The sequence below is a fragment of the Lygodium microphyllum genome, chromosome 26 (assembly GCF_053477565.2).
Source record: "Lygodium microphyllum isolate KBCC chromosome 26, Lygodium_microphyllum_v1.1.10, whole genome shotgun sequence".
Classification (NCBI taxonomy): Eukaryota; Viridiplantae; Streptophyta; class Polypodiopsida; order Schizaeales; family Lygodiaceae; genus Lygodium; species Lygodium microphyllum.
The window spans coordinates 92607940-92630706 of record NC_141160.1 but is presented as its reverse complement, the minus strand read 5'-3'; positions in this window follow the sequence as shown (position 1 = coordinate 92630706).

The following is a 22767-nucleotide window of genomic DNA, read 5'->3' as shown; positions in this document are numbered from 1 at the left end:
AGCTCTATCCCACTTGGTGATCTAATCACCTCAATGCCCAAGAAATAACGCAGCTCTCCCAAATCCTTCATCTCAAACTTCTGCTTCAATAGCATTTTCACATGAAGGATATCTTCATCACTGTCACCTGTCATAATCAAATCATCAACATAAATGACAAGTAGCATAATACATTTCTCTGTTTTTCTCACATAAAGTGAGAAATCTGCCTTGGAAATCTGAAAGCCAATAGTGACAAGATACTGTCCTATCTTGTTAGAATATGCTCTAGGTGCTTGCTTCAAGCCATACAAGGCTTTCTTCAACCTACAAACAAACTCAGGATGAACAGCATGCACATAACCTGGTGGCTGCTCCATATAGACCTCTTCTTGCAAATCACCATGCAAGAAGGCATTCTTTACATCCATCTGATGTAAAGACCATCCCTTTGATGCAGCCATAGCAATGACTGCTCTTACAGTTGCCATCCTTGCAACTGGACTGAATGTTTCTTCATAGTCAATGCCATATGTTTGTGCATACCCCTTGACTACTAATCTTGCCTTGTATCTGTTCACAGAACCATCTGCATTGTGCTTCACCTTATAAACCCACTTACAGCCAATTGCATTCTTACCTTTAGGCAAAGGTACTAACTCCCATGTAGCATTTGCTTCCAAGGCATCCATTTCTTCATCCATGGATTTCTCCCATTTTTCTTTTCCCATGGCTTGCTCAAAAGATGTGGGTTCTGGTTCCTGTATCACTTTGACCATATATGCATAGTGAATGGCTGTAAATCCATCATATTTCAGCCTATCCATAGGATACCTAGCTCTTGTAGACCTGCACAAAGTAGGTTCACTCCCAGGTGCTCTCAAAACATCCCTGGTCTTCCTTACTCTAGGTGTAACAATAGAAGGAATACCCAACTCATCATCAATGCTCTGTTCTGAGCCACTGGATTCACCATCCACATAAGAGTGACCTGCATTCACATCAAACATGGACTGATCAACCTTCTCTTTTCCTTTTCGTGATACCTGCATACCACTATCTGCATTACTTTGAGAAGATTCTCCTGATCTCAATCTGCCTGTCCATGGTGAAGAATGTGAACCTCTACTAGAGGACGCTCCAGGTCCACTAATATTTTGTGACTGCTGCTGTGAATTTTGTGCATCTACATCATCAATCACATTTACTGGTTTATACCAGCTACTCATCTCATCAAAAACAACATCTCTGCTCACTGTAAACTTACGAGTAGAAGGGTTATAGCATCTGTACCCTTTTTGCTGTAGAGAGTAACCAATAAAGATGCACTTCTCAGCTTTTGGATCCAACTTGGATCTCAACTCATCTGGCACATGTACATAGGCAATGCAACCAAAAATTTTCAAATGAGAAATATCTGGTTTCCTACCAGTATACCTCTCCTCTGGAGTCATTCCATGTATTGCTGCAGTGGGAGTCCTGTTCATTATGTAGACTGCTGTAGCAACTGCTTCAGCCCAATAAAAATCTGGCAAGTCTTTTTCATTGAGCATGGCACGAGATACCTCTCCAATATGCCTGTTTTTCCTTTCTGCAATTCCATTTTGTTGTGGGGTATAACTGCATGAATATTGCTGCTTTATGCCATGCTCCTGCAAGAACTTTGCAAACTCATTTGAGAGGTACTCTCCCCCTCCATCTGAGCTTAGGCATTTTATTTGCAGACCTGTTTCTTTTTCAGCCATAGCTTTAAGGGTTTTGAAATGCCCAAAAACTTCACTTTTCTTTTTCATAAAATACACCCAAACTTTTCTGCTATAGTCATTAATAAAAGTGACAAAATAATGACAGCCTCCAAGAGATGCAGCTTTAGTAGTCCACACATCAGAGTGGATTAATTCCAATGGCTTCTCACTCTCTTGAACATGTCTAGGAAATGGTTTCCTTGCCTGTTTTCCAAACTGGCAGGCTTCACATACCTTATGCATTTCTGCAACCTTGAATTTTGGCAATCCTGCAACAATATTTTTGGCCTGCATTGATTTAAGTCGCTGTACATTAACATGACCAATGCGTTTATGCCAGATATCAATATCTGCAACTACACCAGTCCCATGTGCAAACATTGCTGCACTCAATTCAGAAATGTCTGCATCCAACGTAAACATTCTGCCCTTCTTCTTTCCTTTTGCTATCAAGCGACCTTTATTTTTCATATCCTCAACAAAGCATCCATGAGGATTAAATCTGACCTGCAAGCCCTGCTCAACCATTTGACCGACAAAAACTAGATTCTTGGTGATATTCGAGACATGAAATACATCGGACAGGTATTTCTTTTTCCCATCCTGCATAGACAAGGGAATTTTTCCAATCTGCACAATAGGATGTGCAGTATCATCACCAGTCTCCACAAATCCTGGTTTTTCCATTTTCCTTGCATCCTCCATCCATTCTGCATGACCTGTCATGTGGTTTGATGCACCTGAGTCAACATACCATACATCATTGCTTTCTTCTGCACTTGTCACAGAATTGTTCATGTGCTGCACCATGAACAAATGCTCATTTCTGTCATCACCCTGTCTGCTAGAAGATGCATAATTCCCTTGTTGCAGTTTTCCATTCATGATGTCATTCTGCTTTTTATAGCAGTTTTTAGCCATATGACCCATTTTACCACAGTAGTAGCATTCAACATTACTGTTTGCATTTTGACCTCTTTGCCATCCACCACGACCTCTTTGGCTCCCCCTGCCTCTAGAGTTACCACGTCCTCCTCCATAGGACTGGTTTTCTTGAGTTTGCTGCATATTCTGATTTCTGCCACGGCCTCCAAATCGGCCTCCTCTACCTCTGCCTCTACCTCTTCCAGCATTTGAGTAGAAGACAGCTTCTTTTGAAGTTTCTCCTGAAGAAGATGCACCACCATTTCTTTGCTCCTCAGAAATTAGAAGAGCAATCAGCTCCTCAAAATCAGAAAATCTTTCACGAACTGAAATGGATGTCCGAAACTGTGCATAATCCTTTCCTAGACCATTCAAGGTCACAGAAACTAAATCATCATCTTCCACTGGCGACCCGATGGAAGCAAGTGCATTTGCAATCTTCTTCACTTTCATGTGGTAGTCATTGATGCTCATATTTTCTCTTTGCACATTATGCAACTCTTGCTTGAGCTGCATTTTCCTGGCTTGCGTATTTGTGCTATACATTTTTGACAAAGTATCCCATGCCTCCTTTGGCGTACTTGCATCCTGAATATGCACAATCATAGAGTCTAAAATGCTGATAGACAGCCAGTACATAACTTTCCTGGCTCTCTCATGCCATGCTTTGAATGCCTGCATTTGCTGTTGATTGGGAACATCAGGAAGAACTGGTTCTTCTTCATTTCCTGCAACAAATTCCCAATATCCTTTTCCCATAAGGAAATTCGTCATTCTAAACTTCCATGCCTGGAAGTTGTTCTTGTCAAGCTTTTCAGTTACAATCTGTGAAAGAGAATCAGACACCATTACAGAACACTGCGAAAAATTCTGTCACTGCAAAAACTCAGCTTCACCCTCACAAGGGAAAATCTGCAAAACTGGCGAAAGTGGTATTTGACCACACAGTCACTTCCTAGTGACAATTTTGCATAAACATGAACCAAGGATGATTCTGAAACTCCCAATGTCTCTGTGCACAAGCATACGATGCAATTTCTACAATAACTTTTCACCGACCTGTAGAACAGTGGTCGCACAGCATAAAACAGGGCCTTTTCCTGAGTGCTTGCAGAAAACTTCCGCCTCCAAAACAGGCCCCGAAATGGCCTCAAATAAAAAAAACAAGGTCGCCAAGGGCTAAAGCCTTTTCTCGCAGCATATACTGCCCTCTTGCTTCACCGCGAAGGGCGTCTCAACCTGAGACAATACACTCCTGCACTTTCCGGCTGTGCTACCTGCAGAGATCTGCTCCCAAAACAGAAAATGAAAGCAACACTGCTCCTCTTACCAGAACATCGCGAGCTTGGCTTGCTTTCTTGAGCTCCTTACCACGAACAAGGCTCTGATACCATGTCAAGATTGTGGGAGAGAAGGAAGGAGTCTCGCTTGAAGCTTTCTTGTTTGCACAATGGGGGAATACACACAAGGGTGGAGGCTGAAAACAGTTTTCCTCTTCTTAGTTGTGGAAGCCAAAAGAACTCAAGTACAAAGAAATAGAAGAACCCTAGATATGGGTCTCAAACCAAACTCAACTAACTAAGGTGGCATACTAACTGAGCCACGAACTAGAGTAGATAAGGATAGCTATCATGTAGCTATTATTCAGGGGCGGTGTACCAACCGCGTCTGCAACTGACAAGTCGGTGACATAAATACACAACGGTCACCCTGGCGTATCACGAGTGGAGCTCGATATCTCAACAGTGAGGAGAGGGAGGGCTAGACAAAACAATGGTCCCCACCACCACACCCCACTAACACTAGCATCAAGACTAGAGATATATATATATATATGAGAGTTGCTCTAGTTGTGCTTGAAGCACTATCCCCATGTATGGAGGCTACATTATTGGGTAGCCTACTGAACTTTCACTAGCCTCATATGCTAGCTCTAGCTACATCCATTGTTGCTATGATCATAATTCACTAGGCTAGGCCATTTTCGATTATTGCACGGGATTGCCTCTAATGAGTCTTCCACCATTCAGCCTCACTACCATGAGCAGCATCATCATCATTGCGATTCATGTGGAGATTTTAGTGGAGCCAACTTTTGAGTGAAGATTGAAGACAGACACAAGATTTTATCCCCAAGATGATGCTCTTACATCATGGATCCATCCTCCATTGAAAATGATGATTCGCAAAGAACCATAGGAGGTCTAGATTAGAATTTTATTGTGCTTATGTTTCCGCTACAAAATATTAAAGACCCAAAATCTCGCACAAAAGCGGTTTAAAATAATCTCCCGCAACAATAAAATTTTAGGCAAGTGCTCCCTCCACGTGCACTAGCAAACTCCTGCCCACGTTGTGCATAAGAGGCCGATGCTCAAAAGCCATAGCTCCACGCGGGAACACCCTTCCAAGGGGAAAAGGGATAATGGATAAATTTTTGGCAAAATTTTTTTATGGATAAACTCCCCTCCCCTTCAGCCATTGCATGGCGGGGGAGAGGGAGTGTGAGAGGAATACTTGAGTTAAGTGGTGGAGGGGCATGGGGGAGGGAATCATGCACCCGCCACTTGGGTGGCTACCCCCAAACCCCCCCCCCCCCCCCCCCCCCCCCCGCCCCCCTTAGTGCTATAAGAACACCCCCTCCCCAAGCTTGAGGGGAGGAGGGAAGAGAGAGAGGATAGGCTGCTGCCCCGCCAGTGGAACCAAGCCATCGCCACGCTGCCTTCACACCGCCAGGCCACGTCGCCTACATCACTGCCATCATCATCATCGTCGTCTTCATTGTCGTCAGCATCACCTCCCTCATCATCTCCCTCATCATTTTCTCTCTCCACGTCACTTCCTTGTGATAGAAGCTTGGAAGCTTCTAAGCTTCTATTAAAGCCTCCATAAGCCTTGTTCTCTCGTGCTTCCCCGGTTTTTCCTAAAACCGTATCTGCAAGGGCCGTGTCTTGTGCGGAAGAGAAGATCTTGGAAAGAGAGGATTCGAAACACGAAGTGACCCAAGGGAGAGTTGTTGAAACAAAATTACTGCAACAATGGCTCCTAAACAAAAGGCGAGAGGAGCACACGTGGGAGCTTCCACCCCGAGTGCGCATGTGGAAAACAACCCAAATCTTAACGCCCAGGTTTCAATAATTTTCCTGCATGAAAATGATGCATTTAAGCATGTCTTTAATTCACGTAGGCAAGTTTTAATACATTGGAAAATTTATATACTCTCATCGAATTACTAAGTAAGTTGCATGACGAGTACTTGCATGGTCATGGTAGCTGCATTCTTGAACGCATATTGCATAAGCTAAAAGGTGGATTTGTCTAAAGGCATCCTTGTTGCCGCGCGAAAAGAACATTGCATATAGTACATAATGCACTTAGGTAGTAATTTCCTAATTGTGATTCATGTATGAGATAAATCTTAGACGCCCATTGAATGATGTCCAAATAGTCGGGATGCATGGAAAATTGCATGTGAAGATGGTTGCATTTTGGGTCGGGTTAAGTGATAAAAGTAAGGATTAAATCAATGATGGACTCTTGGTATACACTCATGCATGGGGTTCTTTTAACGAAGTTTGTATTTAGAAAAGGATGCATCTTCATATTAAAGCTTGAAATCAATGCATTAAACGTAGGGTTTATAAGCATAATTTTGAATGTAAATCAACGTCACATAAGGCCAGGAAAAGAAAAGGTCACTTTAGATCCTTTAGTTGCAAAAAGGTCTACGGTCTTGAATTTGCATACTTGCATGGAATGATGCATCCCACTTCTCTTGCAGTTACTTGCATCTTTTAGGGGGAAAGTACTTGCTAATTCAAAGAAAGTATTTGCATATTTAATGTGAAGATTATTTTTACTCGCGGGTTGGTTGGATCAACTAAGTAATCCACATATAGATGAGTAGTTTTACATGGAAATCATAAAGGTACGATTAGATTGCATATGACAATCACCTCAAAGTGCTAGGTAGGGTCAAGTTACGTTAAAATTCTGCCCAGTATCGCACTTGGGTTGCCGACCTAATATTTCCAATCTCAAAGGTCCTACCCACATTTACGGAATGTTAGGGTTATCTAAACGCCCATGCAAGAATGATATAGGGTTCTCACCCTAATGATTGGATGACCAAATGCTAGACTTCTGCAAGGAAGCTAGGAACCCTAGGCCAAAACGTTATCGGCCTAGTAGGGTTAGGGTTGGGTTGGGTCAAGAGGAATCCCAAACCCTATATCCTGACCAAAGGTATTTTTGTCTAAGGAATACCGTGTGATGGAAGAAATAATCCCACAAGTTAGGTGCGACACCTACGCAACAAGTTGCAACGTCGCAGGGTTTTGTGTTTAAATCACAAAATAGATTTGCCACTCCTTAAAACAAGGTTAGCAAGTTCTAAGTACAAGTCTAATTTTCCTAGAGGATGAACAGACATCCTGCTACATCACCCTTCCTGTTTGTACACTTAGGAGCACTGTTTGTACTTCTTTGCTCAAGGAACTAATGCTTCAGGTTGAAAGCCTAGAGGGAGAGGCAATATCAGTTACCCCCGACTATTTGCCTGACCCTATCCAAGGGGGTTGTTAGCGGCGCCGGGTACGTGGACTGAACCCACCACGAGAGGTCTCTCTATGGATGCTACTTGGAGCAAGAGGATGCTTGGGTGCCAGGGGGGCTCTGGCCGTAAATCCCTCGCCTCCGGATCCTACACAAGAGGCCGACATGACTCGAGATGGGATCTCGAGGCCCGCATACTAGTCAATGGGCAGAACTTGGAATAGCGATCCCTGAGGATTGCTGGAATTGCCTTTGGGAAGATTATGGAATAGCCTTCAGGCTGGATTATATGATGTATTCCAAAGACAGATAAATAAAGATCAAATGTTGAAAAGGAACTTGTTTGACATTGTTTTTCTATGTCAGTGCCTAAGCTACGTGATAAATAAAGATCAAATGTTGAAAAGGAACTTGTTTGACATTGTTTTTCTATGTCAGTGTCTAAGCTACGTGAAGGAACCCGTGATTAATTGGTTAATTAAAGAAGCTGTTTTTTCTTATCAAACTAAATGTGGTAGGTAATTAGATAACTAAAGCAACCTGAGAAAAGTGCAATGGATGTGACCCTGGGTCCATCCTACAGAAGGGTGGTCCCAGTTGGCCAGGAACTTTTCTCAAAGGAATTGACAGTAAGGTAACAATGACCTAGAATCTAGAAAGCTAGAGTCCCGATTTATACTATTTAGGGGAACGGAATGGGACTATGCCTTATGGGTAGAGAGGTCAAGCTTCGTATCCCTCTAGTTTCCCATTCTCCTTGAACCAAGTGCAATATAAATCCGCTTCGACCCTGATGTTTCTACATAAATTAGTTCGCGACGCTAGTTACCTCTTAGGAACTTGACCATTAGGGGAACTTTGATTCAGGTCGGTCCTTAGTGGGAACGGCCGGAATGCTTCCACTTCATGGCAGACTCGGAAAGACCTAGATTGCAAACCCCGTGACATTCCGTGGGAGTGCCGGGCGGCGCTTTCTGGACTCTCTTTCCGATGGGCTGCTAAGACGTGTCCTACAAGTGGATAGATGGACACGTTACAGCTTAAATAAAGAATACTCAAATCAAAAGGAAGAAAACCTAGTTAAATTAGGTTATTAAGTTCCTATCTAGGATTAACATGGACGCTAAGGTTGTATTAATGGGCATGATTAAATTAGGATCGTATGACTCTAAAGGAACATGTGCTAGGGCGAGAAATATTAAGCTTGGCAACCAAATCAAATCAACTCTAGAAGGAAATAATAAATCTAAAATTTACTATAGAATCCTAGATGTGCTTTAGAAACTTGGGAGTACCCTTAAAATGAGGGTGTTCTTATTCTTTTATGTGATAATTTCAACAATGGGAGTAAAGGATCAAGATTTTAATCACCAAAGAGTTGAACTCTAGGTTGTATTGTGCACATTTGGTAGAGCTTTAGCAATAGTAATTAGATCCATTTTAGGATATTCAAGAGTTCAAATCTAAAATCTATACTTACTAAGGCAAGATGCCTAAGGCTAATCCCTACTTAGATCGGCTTGGCGTATGAGCACTATTAGAAAATTAGAAAGGAAATACCAATCTTATTTCAATGTTTTGTTTTCGATGAGTAAAGAAAATCTACATACCTTAAGGTTGACTTACTTAATCGCTATTGATTATAAGTGGATACATATGCTAAAAAAAGGACCTTGATTAGCATTAGCAATAGACGTAGGAGCTAAGGTATGCAAAATTTGACTTAGTTTAAAGAATTGAGCACTCCATGGATTATGCTAGGTCTATATCCTAATGAATCTAATGAAAGTTTGCAATCAATGAATACCTGCTAATTGATTAATAAGGGTCCTAAAATCATATTTAGAAATGAGTAAATTTGACACTCAAATCAAAATTCTTATTTTGTTAGAAGAAACCCTTACCTTGGGAAGATATTAATTAAAAAATGTTTGTGGTCACCTATGATGCTCCTTTTAATTATCAACTTCTTTAATTACACTCATGGTACCACTATTACCGTATTGTTTGGTGTGTGGAGTGTATATACTCTCATAGATGATAAAATTTTCCCTTGGCAAATCCGTTAACGCTATGTCAAAGAAATTGTTGTTGCAGCACACATTAAAGATGTGGAATGCAAGGACTAGGACTGTTGAAGTCATCGAAGAGAGGATGGGGAGTGTTGAAGTCATGGAATAGACATTGCTAATATTGATGGATGTTGACGTTTGAGAATGGTTGTACTTGAGTTGGAGGAGTTTTATATTGTGGGCATACCTTTTTGCTAGATGGGCCATTGGATTGTAATTAGTGTGATGAGGAAAGTTTGTCGTATTTACTAAGTTTCTAGAACTAGACAAGGACGAGTTTGGGTGTAGGAAAGACACAATTACAAGATAAGAAAGGATTAAGAATTGGTTAACATGGAGAGGATTAAGAATTGGCTAATATCACATAAGAAAGGATTAAGGATTGGTTGACATGGAGAGGGAATAAGAGGTAAAGTACTCAAAGGATTAAGAATTGGCTAACATGGGAACGAACAAGATGTAAAAAACTCCAAGAATTAAGAAATGGTTAACATGGAGAGGAAATGAGAGGTAAGTTCCTCCAAGTGCATGAATATTTGCAATCAAAACCTCCTACATAAAGATGACTACGGAAAAGTGCTAGTATTTTTTGTACATAAGATAGATGTTGTTGGATTGGGATATGGGACTACTATGCTAGGTGTGTTTTGCCCCCTAAATACCCAATCTTAACTAAGTTGATCTTCTTTAGTTATTCGTGTTGATGCTTGTTATTGTTTGTAACATGCCTATCTAATGTATATCGACAGCACACATTTTAATAGCCCATTAAGAAGCAATCAAGTTCAATGCTATTCACAACTCCTTAGACTAATGAAACAATTGGTAGCCTTGAACTAGTTGAGTCTACCTCATAGTGGAAGCTCCACCTCAACTCCATGAGGATTGACTTGAAAATTAGAACCTAATATAAAATACTATAGTTTTCTATTGGCCATCTAGTGTAAGCTTCTAAGGTGACTGCATTGCTATCATCTCTCAAGCCAAAGGGAACCATTGATACATTTGGTTCAAAGAAAGTGATAAATGAGGGGGAGAGATGTGTCAATATCTATATCCATAAGGTATAGTCTCAAGTTTGCCCCTCTAAAATGGCACTAGTTGGGTTCTAATGACGATACACTAGGATAATCAACATTTGGCCCTTCCTAGCTTTTCCTTCTCTAACATTTGACTTATGATGGAAGCCTCTTGGCTAATCAATTCCATCTTGCCATTGAAAGAACTATCGAGGATCTAATCACCTTCTCTAAAAGAGTTTTTTTAGTTTTCTAATTAATCTACCACAACCTAGTTAAATATGTAGAAATCAGCTTTGTTAGTTAACCCTTTTAAACAATGTTCATTTGCGTAATTTAGGGATAAATACAAATAAAAGGAAACCAATCATTTTGTAAGTCAATGATTTTTAAAAATCTTATTGTCATTGTCTATTTCCAAGTAATTCTCCTCCTCAAGACTCTACCTAAAGGCTAAAATAAACTACCAAGTCTGCCCTTAGCTAGCATTAGGGCCTTTCAAGAGATCCACCTGAGCTCGCACTAGGCAAGGTGAGACATCATGTCGAGCTTGTTCAAGTGCATGTGTTGAAAAAACAACTATAATGTAGAATGAGTTGCATGCTACCACCCACGACTTGTGAAGAAATGTGAAGAGGATGTTGTAGCTGAATGGTTTGAACCTGAATCTATGCCTATCCACGGGGAGTGAAGTGGAATGCTCATCTGTGCTAAAAATCTATCTCTTGGGGCTATGAGGGCCATGTAATGAGACCAAAAAGTGTTGGTGGAGGCTAAAAGGGATTGACAGGCTTGTGCTCATCAAAGGAAGTCACTTTTCCCTTTTATTCAGCTCCAAGGGGGTCCACTGTGTCACGAATCTATGCGAGCTAAAGATGGAGCTTGCGAGCGTAATGTCTCTTTGAAGACTTGTGGGCCTAGCACGAGTATAAAGAATGTGGGTCAGGAGGATGAGTAAAGATGAAATCTTTGAAGACTCCCAGACTTGGTAGGAGTATAAAGAATGCGGGCATGGTAGAGATCGCGAGGTGAATCTTATGGAGCGGATGAGCACCTGAGGGAAAATTTCTAGTTTGTGAATTGGAAACCCTTGTGTCGATACCGAAGACTCCCGAACAACCTGGTAAGAGTATAAAGATAGTGGGCCAATGGTGAGACTACTTGTTGGAGGATGTAGAATGAAGATCATGTTTTGAGTTGAAGAAACAACCAAGAGGAGAAACGGAGCAGTTTATGGAAGAGCCATGGGTTGAATTAGATGGAGCTAAAGGGGAAAGGCCTACATGGAGTTATGGGGCTACTATAGACTACTTGAACAAACATGCAGTGCTAAAGTCGCGTGAAGAGGACCCAAAGGGCTATGGTCTTGCAACTCCTAACCCATGGAGTATAAAGGAATCGTGCTTGTATTGAAGGGATGGATTTAGACAAGAAGGCCCTTTATGTTGAGGAGAAGAAGAAGATGATGGAGTCATAGAAGCAGAGGCGGGAAGGGGAGGAATGAGCATGAAATGGTGGATGCGGGCTATAGCCCCACAAATTTTTTAAAAGATGAAGATGATGAAGATGAAGAAGGAGTTGAGGAGGCAAGATGAGGTGAAGAAGATTCGTGATGACTTGAGTATAAAGGAATGGCCATGCTAAGTAGAGATATGCAAGACTCCTTGAGCCAGGAGTATAAAGGAATGGCTGAGTGCATGAGAGAAGTGTGGAGAAAGAAGAGATGTGGTGCACGATGCACGTGAGCCATGAGCCTAAAGGAACGAGCAACATGTGTGAAGGCAAAGGAGGGCCAAAAAAAGTGGAAGACTCCTAACATTGGGAGAATAAAGAGCGGTGTGTAGACTCTTGGACATGGGGGGAGTAAGAAGATACTAGGTTGGATGCCATGTTGATCACGGTGGACCATGGTGAAGCCGAGAGAGAGAGAGGGACCATGCAAATGGTTTATGGACTCCTGGAACTTGGAGGGAGTATTAAAATACCGGGTGCTTGCCATGCAGTCCTTGGGGTGAAGCCAAGAGAGGGTGAGGGACCAAGCGGATGGTTTGGTAAACTCTTGGACCTGGGGGGAGTATAAAGATACCGGGTGCTTGCCATGCCACCGCGGTGAAGCCGAGAGAGGGCAAGGGACCAGGCGGATGGAGATTGAAGACTTGTGGACCTAAGGCAAGGATAAAGAAACCAGACAGATGGGGATGAGAAGGGTGGATGCTCCCAGAGCTGGGAGTATAAAGATGGGCCATATGAGTAGACATGCGAGGGGACTAGGACTCACAGACACTGACAAGGATAAAGAAGATGGGGCTCATAGCTTGTCAACAATGAGTGATACAAAGAATCGGGCAAAATCTGGCTCCTAGGGGATGAAGAAACAAAACCGAGGCGGGGCGTAGAGGAGATGCGTGGGAAGACTTATGGAGCCACAAGGATAAACGAATGGCTAGGGAATGTGGAAAGAAGGGAAGAGAAGTGGACCAATGAAGGCCTATGAGAAGGCCGAAAGAGTGTATGCTCATGTACCTGGGATGAGCCTAAAGAAACTGGGCCCAAGACTACTCAACCCAACTACATGGAAACCAAGGTGTCTAGGACTCGAGGTGGAAGCTAGGAGGGCCAACATGTACATGTTTGGACGAGATGATGCGGTGGGGTATGGGACCCAATGTGAAGCTGAAGGACTTGTGGCATGAAGGGGATGAGGATGAAGTGTGTGACCAACGTTGGGACCTAGGAGCATGTTTCAAACTTGTCTCCTTAAAAACAGGGGTGAAGACAGAATCGCAGCCCATATGAGTGGATGCATTTCTTGCCCGGAGCCCTTCATGAGGCAAGGGTAGTTGATCTCGACCCTGGAGTACGAGCAGGGCGACTACGGCAACCAACCAAGGTAGATTGCATTGTGTTGGGGAACATGTTGGTAGGTGAATTGGGTAGTCAGCCTCTAACAACCCCTAAGACAACACCACAGTATAAAGATCGAGGATCTCCCCTCAATAAAACCCATGAGATAGTACCTTTGAACACATGATCAAATATTCTTGATCACTCACTCCTCATCATTGAGACTTAACTTCAACACTTAAGTAGTTTAAACCTTCAAGCTCAAAATTTACCATTTTTAGAGAGAATCTGATGCTGAAACAACCATGGCTGAGACTTTGACAACCATGGCAGAGACTTTGACAATACAAGCTTTCAGATTCACACAACTCCTATTTTTTAGGGATGGCAATCCACACAGCAACTACCCCACAAAGCGTCATTGCCTCAAGCAGTGAAAAATCAATTATAGACCCTTTCTGTTCTTCTTTTCTCAAAGCATACATAAATACAAACCAAAAACATAGGTAACCAAAGCTTTATATGGTGAATTTTCATGCCAATTCAGCTACTACAAGCATTTCACTGTTGTAGACATTCCATTATTGCATCAAAACTTAGTTTACACTAATATAGAAATGCATAATCATGATGACTTTCATGGGAAACCAAGTTGGCAATGTAGATGCTGCTGAATTCACCTGTTTCCTCATAGAGCACAAAAACTGCCTCATAGAGCATTGCACAGAACAACTCATAACTTTCTAACCACGTCTCGGATTGCCGACCTTCAAAAAGGAAAGTTGTAGCTCTCTTTCCAATTTGGAACTCTCTAAAAAAGTCAAAGCCAAATTCTTTGATTTGCACAGCTCTACATAGCCTGCAATCCTAAATATACTGCTACTCTATATAACAAACACATAACTTCTCTGTTCCAAGAAGCCCAAACTTGCAAATGGGAGTGGGAGCTTCAAACTTTATGAGCTCTAATTTATCATTTTTCTGGCTACAAATCCTTTCAAATTTTCACTAACTTGAGTCCGTGCATTCAACACCTAACCATAATACATATTCTCTACCACATACCTAGTTTTAGATGTAGAGATCCTTTGCTTCCATTCTTCTTTGTTGACGGGAAGCCTCACGCAAACAATTAATATACATCACTCTCAACACGATGAAGAACAACCCTATGCTGTCTCTCACTCATATCCATACACCAAAACATATATGCATACTTTGTGCCCATGCAACAATAGAAGAAAACAAGACAAAAGGAAGACTCTTATTACCATCATCTGAAAACTGAGAACTCGTATCAGCCAATTAGCTTCAACATCCCTACCATCATGCTCCACGGCTCTGATAACTTCAGCTTCACAGCCTATTTCTTCTAAAAACTTGTTCTTCTTCCTCTGAGCATCAAATTTCTCCCTTCTCTTGAAGTTGCAATATTATTCTCTCTCTCTCTCTCTCTCTCTCTCTCTCTCTCTCTCTCTCTCTCTCTCTCTCTTTGGTACATTGATTTTTCTTGTGTCGAACCATTCTTCCCCTCTCTTCCTTTAAAAAAACAACTGCTCATGTTTTTTCCTTTTCCCATATTTTTCCAAGCTTCCTCTTTCTTCCCCTTAGTTACTAGATGGCAAATATGCCCCATGCCTTGTAAAATTCCACTCGGGGATTCAAAATTGAAAATGAGAACACGTTCCATATATGAAGATATCTCTTCTTGCATGAGGCGCATGTCTCAAGACTGAAATATCACAATCATGTGTCGAACATGCATGGTACCACTTGGGATTTTTCCCTATCAACCCGACTCCCACTAACGGGTAGGTGTGAGAAAGACAACAATATGATATTTTCATGTGTTACCCCACTTGATGACCCCACGTAGCATCATGTCCCCGGTTGCTCATTTTCACCCATCGTGATTAGACACCCCCTGGTTTGGAACACGAAGTGTGAACAAACCTTTATTAAAAGCTTCAAAAACATCTGATAAAGATAAACTCATTTTCCTGAAAATCTGCCTCATAGAGCACTATATAGAATAGTTGATAACTTTCTAACCAAATCTCAGATTTCCAAGGTTTGAAAAGGAAATTTGTAGCTCTCTTTCCAATCTATAACTCTCTAGAACAAAACAGAGCCAAATTCTTTGAGCTGCTATCTTGAAACAGCTTTGCATAGCCTGGAGTCCTAAATTTTTGCATGCAGCCTGCTTCAGACATCGACCTTCTAGAGACCATAACTTTCACATTCTTGCTTGGATCAACATCAAACTTGAAAGATACCTTTAGTAGTGTCAAAGCACACTTTAAATATACTATCCATCATTTACAACCATCTGATTAACACTAAATTTCAAAAAACTGAATCTGCCCCAAACAATAAACTGGAAGCAACCTACTCTACATATAGTGTGTACATTACTTACATCCCCTTTATTTATAGGATTATGCAAATATATTTCTTTGGATGAAACACATTGATTCTATTTTTGTGAACAACCCCATATAAATCTTGTAGCAAGTAAGTGCCATTTTCAAACTTTTGCTTGATGAGGAAAGGTCCTTTCCATATAACTCGAAATTTGGTTTGAAAAGTGGAGTCCAAGCTACTGTTGTATCTTATAACCAGCATTCCCTATGCAAGTTTCTTCTTCTTTTGTTGTGTATTGAACCATTCCCTTCTCTTCATAATTTGTTTTTCATAATAATCCATTGCTTGTTGCCTATCCAACTTTAGGGTATGCAAGTTCAGTCCTCTACCAACTCCCAATTCTATTTGATTTAACTGATGCTTTCTTACAGACTCCATCGTAGGGAACATGACATTCATAGGTAATAAAGCATCTTGACCATATAGTAACTGAAAAGGGGTGAATCCTGTACTTGTCTTCTGTATTGTTCTACAAGCCCACAAAGATTGATGTAGATAATTATCCCAATCTTCAAGCCCACAAAGCTTGATGTAGATAATTATCCCAATCTTTAGGATGATCTTCCACCAGCTTAAAGAGAATCTTTTGTAACGTTTAATTGGATGCTTCCACCAATCCGTTGCACTGAGGGTAATAAAGAGCAACAAATCTATGTTTCAAGTCTAGTTTCCTTGTTAATTCTCTCAATAGCTTATTTTTGAAGCGGGGACCTTGATCTGTCACTATTTCTAGTGGTATTCCAAATCTGTAGCATATGTCCTCCATGAGGAACTGAGTTACATCCTCTTTCTTGCAATTCCTTGTAGCGTTAGCTTCAGACCATTTGGTCATATAATCAACTACAATAAGGATGTAAGAATTTTCTATTTTTGTACTAGGCAAAGGTCCAATAAAATCCAAACCCCACTTCTCAAACGGTCCATATGGAACAATGGCTTTAACAGGTTTTAGAATTAGTACCCTTTTTGCAATATGATTGACAAACATGACAACTTTTACACCAATGAGCAACATCAGTGTGCTCAAACTAGGCCAAGTAAGTCATGCTAATAGAATTTTCCTTTTGGTAAACTCAAAACCAAAATGACCACCACATCCTTCCTCATGATAGGAAGATAAGCAAGCATGAATCTCAGAACTATCCAGCACCTTTCTCAGTACATTATCAATCCTCTTCATGTACAATTGATCATTTATGAGCACATATTCCATGGCCTTTTGACAATGACATACCTTTTGTATTTATCAACCAATGACTTTAATTCCCCAGTTTTTAGAAACTCTTCAATCAGGAGGAGGCTTTCCCTGCCCTCATATCTAGGATTATCCACCCTCATGGTAGCAACATACTGGGAAAGAGCATCTTCAGCCAATTCATGAGCTCTATGGTTGTTCTCCCTGCCAAGATGCTAAATTTGAAATTTTTGTAGCTGCTTCATGAGGCATTTTATCTTAAACAGCCAGTCCTTCAAAATATTTTTATTGGCTTTCCAAACATTTTGAACCTGTTTGACCATTGACATAACATCTCCTTTTGCAAATATCTTCCTGTATCCCAACTGAATAGACTGTTTCAGACTAGGATGTAAACTCACATATTCAGCTTCATTGCTACTTTGTATCTCTTTACTTTCTTGACTTCCAGAAAAGACTTCTCGATTTTTAGCGTCCATAATGACAAAACCCAGTCCTCCCTTTTTCAGCACTCTTCTGTAACTGCCATCAAAAAACAAGGTAGCATCTTTATCTTTCATCTCTTCATGAATTTGTGGATGCAGAAGTAGTTTCCGTCTTATAACATCTGCACTTTCAATAGGTTATTTATAAATCAAAACATCAGCTAAGATAGCTCTTACAGTATCCTCCTTCGAACATGCTAATTCGAATTCTTGCAAAGCCAGCAGCCACTTAGTAACTCTTGGAGCATTTTCAATAGATCGCAAAACCTGTGGAAGTAACTGAGAACTAGTAAGTACTACAAACAGTTTTTGAATCAAGTATGGTTTCCATATTTTAACTACATATACCAACCCCCATACCAACAATTCTTCTTCCATCCAAGCTTTTTCAATCGCTCCAATGGATCTGCTTATATAAAACACAGGTGTCATATAAGACATCCCCTTTCCCTTCTGCATTAAAATGGCTCCCACTACATTTTTCCCAACATTGATGGCAAAGTGCTTAGCTTTTCTTTAATATGCAAGAATGCATCCTCTTCAACTTGCGTCCAAACTAAAGGATCCCTTTGAGTTGCTTTCTGTAAAGGATATACATACTCAGCCAACATATGGAATGATCTTGATAGATACCTCAACTTTTGAACAAAGCTCATTAGTTCTTTTACATTTTTTGGAGAATGCATAAGAAGTAAAGCCTCAAATTTACTAGGCTAAGGTGAAATACCATTAGCAGACACTTCACGACCCAAGAGTATCACTCTAGTTCTTGCTATTTTATATTTATCAAGGTTTAGCTGACCACCATCCTCATCAAGTTTGTAGAAAACTTCATTAAGTTTTTGAGAGTGTAATGCCCTCGAGCTGTACACACAAAAGTCATCCATAAACACCGACAAAGATTTCCCAATGAAAGGGGTAAATATCCAGCTAACCCATCTTGAAAATCTAGCGTATGCATTCATCAGACCAAAGGCCATTACTCTATAGTAAAAGCATCCCCATGGGGTAATGAACGTTGTTTTTTTAAAATCTTCTTCTGCTATTCTGATCTGGAAATATCTAGGGTATCCATCGCACAAACTATAAAATTCATGACCAACCACTTGATCTAAGATCTCACCTTGAAACAGAAGAGGATAGTAGTTCCTCTTAGTTGCTGCATTAATAAGAGGCTTGAAATCAACACATAATCTTCACTTTCCATTCTTCTTTGGCATGATTATAACAGGAGACACCCACTCTGCATGATCAACAGGATAGATAAATCCTGCATCAATCAACTTTTGAATTTTAGCTTTAAGTACATTTTCCTGAATTGTACCAAGTCTCCAAAGTTTTTGAGCCATTGGTTTATACCCTTCTTTCAATTTGATATGGTGCACAATACTGTTAGTACCCCTCAGTTGTTGGTGATATTATGTAGCAAAAAATTTCGGGTATTTTTAAAAAATGGATGAATATTTATCTCTTTCATCATTAGTCAAGTCATTTCCCAGCAAATTCATAAGCTTGGGTAGTCCAACATTCATTTTAGGTTGCTGATCACATGTTTCCTGCATGAGGTCTGTTCTTCCTGCAACAATATTCACAACTTTTTCCTCTCTTTTTGAACCTTGGATTGACAACTCGAAGAGTTCAACATCCCTAGAGAGTAGGCTAGCTTCCCATTCTCTATCTTCCTCATCAAGGCTGCAATTTTTTGAATCACTACTTTCATCACCTCCAGCATCACTTTCATGTCCATTTTGAATGACGGACCCTGTTTTCATGTCAAAGATCACCCTCTTATGAGGTGGCTTCTCTAGATAGAGCTCCAAGTGACCTCTATATACCAGTCTTGTTTGGACCTCATACCAATCAACCCCACAGTCATCCTAAAATGAGAGGATATGTCCCTAGTTTTGTAGGCATAACATGAAAATCCAAACATGCTCTTTGGCCTCCAATGTTTATTTCCAAGTTCTCCATGACTCCCAAATATTTCACTTTTGAGATGTTTGCCATTTTAACCTTAAACAGTGACTTCCCTGTCATTTTAAGATGCATTTGTAGCATTGTGTCTTCAATGATTACACAAACTTGCACACCACCATCAATATAAACTTGATCAATTTTCCTACCGTGTATCCATGCATCCATGAAAGGTATAATGTCTTTCACATATGATAGGTATACCACTCCAACATGCCCAGTTTGGGTTTTTCCATTCTTGATGCTAACCAACCCATGCCATTGCCTCCTCAGAGATGAGTTCATCTGTAGCAGCTGACCATATGTAACATTATCCTTCTTACCTTTTAAATCCTCAAGCAAGTTGTAAGGAACTTGCTTGACTCCCAAAGAAAAGTCCCCCATTTAAATCTTCCTTCATTGTCTAGCTTTCTTACTGGTTTCTAGATCGTCTACAACCTATTTTCCCTTTTTAATCCTTTTTGCCCTCTGAGTTTCAGTTTCAGTATCCCTTTCTCTGGCTCTCTTATTATCTAAAACATTTACATTTTTCCATCATCAAACATGCTGGTTTCGATTAGATTCATATCCGAGGTGCCTTCACCAGGTCTTCTTTCCAACTGTTTCCCAGCTAGTTCAAGTGGCCTTTGTTCTTATTGAGGTCTAATATCTTACCTAACATTCTATTGTGGCATGGGATACATCTCCCCTCCTATTCTTCTTGGATACGGGCAATCAGGAGCAATATGACCTCTCTCCCTACAATTAAAGCATTCAAAGTTTTCCCATCTATTTCTTGGAGGTCCTCTAAATCTAGGTTGCATTTGAGGTTGCCTTGCCTGCAATAGGTTCATATTCAAATTCACATTTTCCAACTGTTCTTGCAACTTGTTAATCAAATTATCATTAGGTTTCCTATGGCCTTGTTGAGTTCCATTCTCCGCTCTTTCAAATGCCCCATGAAGATTCATATCTTGCTGTCTTGTATTTCCTGCAACAAAGTCAACGTGATTAGGCCATAAAAATGCATGCATGGCAATACCTCTTGATTGATCCAACCTCAATTGTATTTTCCTTTGCTTTTCTTTGACTATTTTGAGAGCATCTTCATATGTATTAGGGTCTTTGATTAGAATATTTTCTCTAATTTCAAGCATGAGCAATGAAACAAACTTGTCCTTTTTCAAGAACATCCATCGGAGGTTGCTCCATACTCTGTGCAATTTCTATCCATTTTGCTTCAAATCTCGCAGCAAACTTAGACACTTCCTCATTTTCCCATTGAAACATCCTTTCCAAAAATTTCCATAAACTCTCAAAGTTTTCTTAGCCACAAACCTTGTAAGGAACTCATTTTTGACTTCATTCCAATTTGCACTTGTCTCATCATTCAGTGAGTTCCACCATAATCTTGTAGAACCTTCAAGCAGCATGCTGATCATTCGAACCTTATCTGCATCAGCATCCCTTCGATCTTGGTAAGCCATCCAGTCCAATCTCTTGATAAACTAATTAGCATCCTCATTTTTAGTACCAAAGAAGGGTTCATATCCAAAAGCCGCCATGCTTGAGTTTGTGTATAGGTTGGTTTCCAAACCTTACACTTCCCAATTGATAAGATCAGCAAGAGATCTTCAACACGGGAGATCCTCAATGGGGGCACCAATCTATGGTAGGTGAACTAGGTAGTCAGCATCTAATAACCCCCAAGACAACACCACAAGATAAAGATCGAGGGTCTCCCCTCAATAAAACTCATGAGATAGCACCATTGAACACATAATCAAATATTTTTAATCACTCACTCCTCACTGAGACTTCAAATCAACACTTAAGCAGTTTAAACCTTAAAGCTCAAAATTTACCATTTTTAGAGAGAATCTGATGCTGAAACAACCATGGCTGAGACTCTGACAACACAAGCTTTCAAATTCACACAATTCCTATTTTTTAGATATGGCAACCCCATGCAGCAATTGCCCCACAAAGGGTGGTTGCCTCAAGCTGTGCAAAATTAGTTGTAGACCCCTTTGTGTTTTTCTTTTCTCAGAGCACACATAAATACAAACCAAAAATGCAAGTAACCAAAGCTTTATACGATGGATTTTCATGCCAATTTATCTACTACAAGCATTTCACTGTTTTAGACATTCCATTACTGCATCAAAACAGAGTTTACACTAATATAGCAATGGATAATCATGATGAATTTCATGGGAAATCAAGTTGGTGACGTAGATACTACTAAATTCACCTGTTTCCTCATAGAGCACAAAAATTGCCTCATAGAGCATTGCACAAAACAACTCATAACTTTCTAACAAGGTCTTGAATTGGCGAGCTTCAAAAAGAAAAGTTGTAGCTCTCTTTCTAATCTAGAACTCTCTAGAAAACTCGGAGCCAAATTCTTTCATCTCCACAGCTCTGCACAGCATGCAGTCCTAAATATACTGTTTCTCTATACAGCAAACACATAACTTTTATGTTCCAAGAAGGCCAAACTTGCAAACAAGAGGACACTTTCTTTGATTTCAGATTATCATTTTAGCATAACAGCAGATACATTTCAACATATCTTGCATTGATGAAGAGTTATGGGAGCTTCAAACTTTATGGGATCTAATTCGTCATTTTCCTAGCTGCAAATCCTTTCAAATTTCCACTAACTTGAGTCCATGCATTCAACACTTGACCATAATAGATATTCTCTGCCACATACCTAGTTTTAGATGTGGAGATCCTTTACTTCCATTCTTCTTTGCTGACGAGAAGCCTCATGCAAACAACTAATATACGCCACTCTCAACACAATGAAGAACAACTCTTTGATGTCTCTCACTCATATCCACAAACTAAAATGGATTTGCATACTTTGTTGGAGCCCCGAGAGGAACACCAAGGAAAAGGGAATTCTCTTGCAAGAAAATCTATCTTGTAACATCAACAAGCTTGTTTATCATGTTTCATATGATCACAATGAAGAAAAGAATACTAGGCACAACAAATCTTCATGCAGCATCATGTAGATCTCCCACGGTTTTTAATAGAATCAACCATATTCTTCAATATCTTCATAAAATCCATCAATAGAACAAAGAAAGCAAAGAAATACACCATCTTTGAATGGAAATACATCACATAGTATTCATCTTCAATATCTTCATAGTCTTCTCTCTCAATCTCTCATATACAATCACTCTGTTTGAGTAGAATTGGCTATCTCTGACTCTCTCTCTCTCACTCCATCAATAATACATCATATCCTCACTACAATCTCTCAAAAATTACCCTCAATAATCCCTCTTAGGTCGTGGATACCCCTCCCAAGAGGTATGTCTGATATGAAAAGTCATCAGAGCCACTACAGTGTCTCTTCACAGCTCACTACTGTCACTTCACTCTAGTCTTCTCTTGAGTCTTCAACAGCTACTTCTTTCACTTCCTTTAGCTCTTTTGCACTTGTATTCACCTCTTTCCAAGGCTAGAAAACTTTCCCCAAAGTCATACATACATTCCACAGAACACTTACAGAACAATCTACAGAACAGTACCAGAATAGCTACAATACAGAAC